We start from the raw sequence: 6523 nt of genomic DNA on the forward strand, positions 1-6523 counted from the left end.
CTTCCAGAAGCACAAGCCCCGCCCACTCCAGCTCGTTGGGAGGTGGCGGCCAAAGGAAAGGAACCGGCCTGACCGGCGCATGCGCGCGCGGCCGGGCCACGTCACGGCGAACCGTCGGGCGCCGGGAATCTAAAGAGGGTGGGGGAATGGCTCGAGGGGTGAGCGGGCTGCAGCTGCCAAGTTGGGGGCTGGTCCGGGTAGTCACCTGCTGCCCTGCTGGGACCAACCCGCGAAATGGGCCAGCGACAAAAGGTTCACGATCGCATGCACGCTCTTGACCGTCCGTGGCGAGAGGCTCGAAACCCCAGCCACCCTCCTTCTTTTGTAACTGCAAGAAGCCTTTCTCAGATTTTGCTAAACAGGGAGGCAGGGAAAGATTCCTAAAGAATGGGAAAGGAAAAAGAGAGATGGAGAGGTTGTCACTCAAGACTGTGCTAGGGGGCGGATGCTTTTAGTGCCGCCCTGTCATTCCTTAATGAAGATGACGGCTGTGGGAGGGGGGTCGTCCACCTACAAGAAGTGGACCAAACAAAAACTGTCCAGGAATGTGTGCAAAAACAAACAAGATAGAGACAGCTCTCCCGCGTTCTACCCCACACTCAATAAATATCTGTCCGCTACAAATATCTACCACACTAGGGACAGCCTAAGTAGAAGTCAAGGACTTTGAATATTACCCCCCAAACCTCCAGCGCCTACTCTGCTCCATATACTTCTTGTAAATGTTAGACATTTCAGGAGAAAAATGCAACTAGAGGGAGTGGATGCACAGGGTCAGCCAGGGAGTGAGGTTCTGGGTGTTGCCGCTGTGCTCGGTTCCATTCAATATGAAGATTTCTGTTGAACTGAGCATGTGCGGAATGAGCAAAAGCCATCAGACAGGTATATGCTTCAGTTAAAGACCAATAAAAAAAAGTCTTTGTTCCTCAGCACAGCAGAAGCACCCAATTAGTTCATAAGTCAGCTTCCAGAAATCATCTGGTAAAATTCTCAGTGCGGTAATAAAAATAAAACGATAGTATTTCCCAAAGGGGTGGGAGAGTATGGAGAACCACAGCCTTTTTTCTCTTCAGAAGTGTTTTTGTTTGAATCCTTGGCCGATTCCCTCAAGAGGCTGAGGGATTTGCCAACGTTAAGGATCTAGGTACTAAACCTTTTTTTTTTTTTTTAATGCAGATCAGAGGGAAAATATAATTGTGTAAGAAGGCTTTCCTCCTTTCTTAAAGAGCTTTGTGCCTTCTCATTCTCTAGGGAAGGGCTTCAGAGCCTGAGAAGCCTTGCCTCCGTGGAGGGTCCAACAGTTCCAAATCACTCACATGGCGTTGGCTTGTCCGCCCACCACCTAACGAATAAGGAGTCATTCCATTAGGGCCCTGAAGTGCACAGAGATCCTGACCTTGTCAGCTTCACTTCCCTTCCCCAGCCCAGGTCTGAGCTATGCCAAAGCTTGTCGACTTCATTTTAGTGTTTGTATTTTCCACAGGCGCCTCTGCTCAGAGGGAGAAAAGGACATTTTAAGATAAAACCATAAAGAAAGTGGAGGTAAATGAAAACAAAAAGTGACTTCTTGTTGTTGTTATTATGTGCCGTCGAGTCAAACCCGACCCATAGTGACCCCTCCTTGGGTTTCCGAGGCAGTATCACTACGGAAGTAGGATTGCCCAACCTTCCTTCCGAGGAGTGGCTGGTGGGTTTGAACCGCATGCTGTCTGGTTAGCAGGCAAGTGTCTTAGCCACTATGCTACCAGAGCTCCCAACTCTTTGGCTAGAGAACCCACAAATAATATATGATGTTCGTTGGGTGACTACATAGGTATATATGCTCTCTGGCATTTAGCAGCAGTAAGATCATAGGTTGGAACCCACTAGTAACTCCGCTGGAGAAAAACGTAGGGATTTCCGCCCATACAAGTTACAGCCTTTTGGAGCAGTTCAAGTAGCTCTGGTGGTGCAGTGATAAGGTTTTTGGCTGCTAACCAAAAGGTTGGTGGTTCAAAACCACCAGGTGCTCCACAGGAGGAAGATGAGGCAATCTATTTCCATAAAGATTTACAGCCTTGGAAACCTTATGGAGTAGTTCTACTCTGGCATATGGGGTCATTATGAATCAATCAACTCGATGGCAGGGGTCCAAGGGGCAATATATGACTACATTGTCATATATTGTCCTATAGGGTTGCTATGAGTCCTCAATTGCTGCTAACAGCTGTACCCATGAAGGGAGGCTGACCTAAGAAGGTGGAACTGAGGGCATGGAGATGTCCTTAAAGGCATATCAATCTCCTTGTCCAGCCAATCCTCTAGACTTCACAGTTCTGTAAGGCAATGAATTCCCTTATTGTTTAAGCCATTTTGAGTTGAATTTTCTGTTACTTTCAAAGAACCCATTACTGTTGAGTCAACTCCAACTCATAGTGACTGTGTAGGAGAGAGTAGAACTGCACCAAGTCTATAATTTTTACTGAAGAAAACTGCCACATCTTTCTCCTGTGGAGCTGCTGGTGGGTTCAAGCCATCAAACTTTTGGGTGATAACTGAGTGCTTAACCACTGCCCCGGTACAACTGATGAGAAACAAATTCAGAGATAAATATGTATCTGTAGTCACATATTTAGCTAATCGAACCTAGGTCTCCCAGTTCCCAGTGTGGTATTTAGACATATAGAATAATTTATCTGCAATACACATCCTTCAGTATATACACCATGTGGGGGAGTGGTTAAGTACTTGGGTGCTAACTGAAAGGTCAGCCACTCTGCAGGAGAAACATGGGACAGTCTCCTTCCATAAAGATTCCAAGCCAACAAACCAAACCCACCACCCTCAAGTCGATCTTGACTCATAGCAACCAATAGAACTGTCCCATAGGGTTTCCAAGGCTATAATCTTTACGGGCAGAACGAAGGTTGGGCAATCTACTTCCATAGTGATACCACCTCAGAAGCCCAAGGAGGGGTCGCTATGAGTCAGGGCCGACTCGATGGCACATAACAACAACAATCTTTACGGGAGCAGACTGCCACATCTTTCTCCCACAGAGCAGCTGGTGGGTTCAAACTGCCTTTTATTTAACAACGCCAAGTGCTTAACCATTGAGCCTCGGAAACTCTGTCGGGCAGTTCTACTCTGTTCTGTAGATTGCTATGAATTGAAATCAACTCAACCACAATGGGTTTTTATTAAGTTCAGCAGCATGTCTGGATGGAACAAGTGGTTTGCAATCATCTGCAAAACCTAGAAGATCGTCAGTTTGAACTCACCCAGTGGCTCCATGGAGGAAAGACCTGGTGAACTGCTTCCATAAAGATTACCATGAAGAAAACCCTATGGGGCAGTTCTACTCTGTCATGTGGGGTCACTATGACTTGAAATGGACTTTATAACAACAGGGTTTTTTTTATTATTATTATGACTGAAGGCAGTTCCTTTTTGCTTCTAGAACTAAAACAACTAAACCTTTTAAATGAAATGAATTCTTCTCCGGATTTCTGCTAAAAACCCAAACCCCAATACTCTTCCAGGAAATAAGCACAAGTATAAATAGTCAGATGTCAATAATTTAGTACTGTTTTCATTTCCACAAAGAATAGGCCAAAGAAAGTAGGTGCATCAGTGAGATTGTGTTTGGAAGTCAATAAATAAATGCTCAACTAAAAGTGTTTTAAACAAATGTGGGGGAGTGTGTCTTGCTCATATAGCAAGGAACCTGGAGGTGGATGGTTGATAACACTTGTTCAACTAATAAACAGTGTGGTCAAGGATTTAGCTTCTTTCTTTCCATTCTGCCATCCTTAACATGTTAGATTTTCATCCACAGGTTTGCTGCCTCATGGCCGCCACAATTTCAAACAACAAACTGCATTTAAACGTAGGGAGCAGGAGGGTGGCAGGGTAGGCAAAGGTAGTCAAGGTCTTTTTTGCTCCCTCTCCCATTTCTTATTAAGGAAAGAAAGTATCTTTTCCCATGTCACTGGCCAGAACAGAGTCAAATGGCAACCCTCTGTAAGGGAAGTTGAGGACTCAAGTGTTTGACTTTTCCTGCCGTTTCATTGGAGGTGGGTAAGGGAGAAGCAGGTAGAGAATGTAGTTAATGTAGTCAATAAGTCGTATCACCAATACCAGAAAAAAAAAAAAAGAATGAAATGATTCTACATCATAAATTAGATATACCTTTACAATATAACTGGCACTTAGGTCTTTGCTAAACAAACTTGTTTCTGAGATGTCAGTGAGAATCCTCTACATCATAAATTAGATATACCTTTACAATATAACTGGCACTTAGGTCTTTGCTAAACAAACTTGTTTCTGAGATGTCAATGAGAATCCTCAATGACTGAGATTTCAGATTTCTTCACAACTGCATTAGACAGTCTCAGGCTGATGGGCTCCCATATAATTTCAGTAAAACATGAAAATAAAAGGGGGAACATATTCTAGAGAAATATTAGCATAAGTACAACACAGCGGTCATTGTGGCACAGGGTTAATTTAGGCAGTTGAAGAGTTCAGTCTCATTTTGTACCTATGATCGTTTAAGCATATAAATTATTACTGAATTAATGAATAAAATTAAGAGTGACACTGCTCTTAACTGTAATAAAGTTATTGCTTTATGGTATAAACAGATGTTCTGAACTCAAATGGAAGACACTGTCAATCTCCCCAGAAAAAGCTACATATATGACTCCAGTAACTACAAAACTCACTGCCGTCGAGTCAGATCCGAATCATAGCGATCCTTCCTTGGGTTTCTGAGGCAGTATCACCACAGAAGTAGATTGCCCAGTCTTCTTTCTAGGGAGTGGCTGGTGGATTTGAACTGCTAGCCTTCTGGTGTGAAGTTGTAAATCATTTATTTTATATTCATTCAATGAATATGTATGCCAACCACAGGGACTGTGGCTACAAATAGGCAGGTGTTGTCCCTGTCGTCTCTGAGCTTCTTTCTACAAGAAAATAAGTATCAAGCAATTGAGAGTAATGAAGAGTGATGATCACTAGGGTTAGGGAAATACAGGAGACACAGGAGCAAATAACACAGGGACATAACCTATGCTATGGGTCAGGGAAGGCTCAACTGAAGAAGTAATGTTTAAATGAAGACTGAAAAAGTATAGAAATTAACCAGGTGAAAAGAGTGGGGGCCAGTTAATCTTAGACAGAGGGAACAGCATTCATGAAGTCCTGGAGGTGAGCAATAACACACTCTTTTGGAAGAAAAATATGGTCTTTTGAAGAAGTAGACATAGCCGGATCATAGACTTTAGGGAGAGAGATGCCAAAGGGTGCGAGAGAAATGGGCAGGTGCCAGATGGCAGAAGGTGTCAAATGCCATTTTAAAGAGTTCACCCATTAAAGATTGCAGACTTCAGTGGCACTAGAGTCACAGTGGTGATGCAAACAGTAAATTTGCTCAGCTGCTAACCAAATGGTTGGAGGCTTAAGTCCATTCAGAGATGCCTTAAAAGAAAGGGCTTCTGAAAAATCAGCCATTGAAAACCCTATGGAGCACAGTTTTGCCCTGACACACATGGGGTTGCCATGAGTTGAAATGGACTCGAAGACAACTGGTGTACACTGAGCCCCCAAAAGCCCCATGCATGAATGAAATTCTATAAGTAATTCTTCCCTTTACACAAAGTACAGTCGATCCTTATTCATGGATTTGGTATTTGCAAATTCGCCTACTTGCTAAAATTTATTTGTGACTTCAAAATCAATACTAGTGGGTTTTTTCTTTTTCTTTTTTTTTTTTTTTTGGTTATTCATGGATATGTGCAGAATGGCAAAAAATTTGTGTCCCCGGACTCACACATCACACACATACCCAGCTAAGGTGGAACAAGGCAACACTCTGCCTTCTTGTTTCAACTCTCATACTGCAAACAAGTGTTGTTTTCCCCTGTCTATTTAGGACCAAGGATTTCTCACTTTTGTGCTTTTTGATGGTGATTTCACTGTTTAAAATGGTCCCCAAAGACACCAGACTCAACTGGCACAACAAAACACATAAAAATTGTATTCCACAACCTACTTTGGTGGGTATTGACTGGGGTCTTAAAAGCTTTCGAGCAGCCATCTAAGATACAGCTAATGGTCTCCTATCACTGGAAACAAAGAAGAGTAAAGAAAACCAAGGGCATTTGGAAGCAATCAGCCCTAGGACATGATGGACCTTGAGACCAGAAGAACCAGATGGTGCCTGGCTACCAATGCCAACCACTCGGGAAGGGATCAAAACTGGAGATCCTGGATAGAGTAGGATGAAAAATGTGGAACAAAATCCAAAAAACACAGGAATGACCAGAATTAATGGTGAGACGGAGTCTGGTGGGACCCCCAAGACTGTGGTCCTGGGATACACTTCGGGCCTGGGATAAAATTCACTCCCAAGGGCTGCCTCTCAGCCCAACAGTAAATAAGACTTACATGCAGAACACTCAACCCAGTGCAATACATCCCTGGGAGCAATCGGCTATGGGGCGCCAGAGGGGGCATAGGGAGGGGGCGTCACTGGGAA

This window comes from Orycteropus afer, unplaced genomic scaffold (genome assembly GCF_000298275.1).
Source record: "Orycteropus afer afer isolate SDZICR_OR568_19922 unplaced genomic scaffold, OryAfe1.0 scaffold00401, whole genome shotgun sequence".
In the NCBI taxonomy this organism is placed as follows: domain Eukaryota; kingdom Metazoa; phylum Chordata; class Mammalia; order Tubulidentata; family Orycteropodidae; genus Orycteropus; species Orycteropus afer.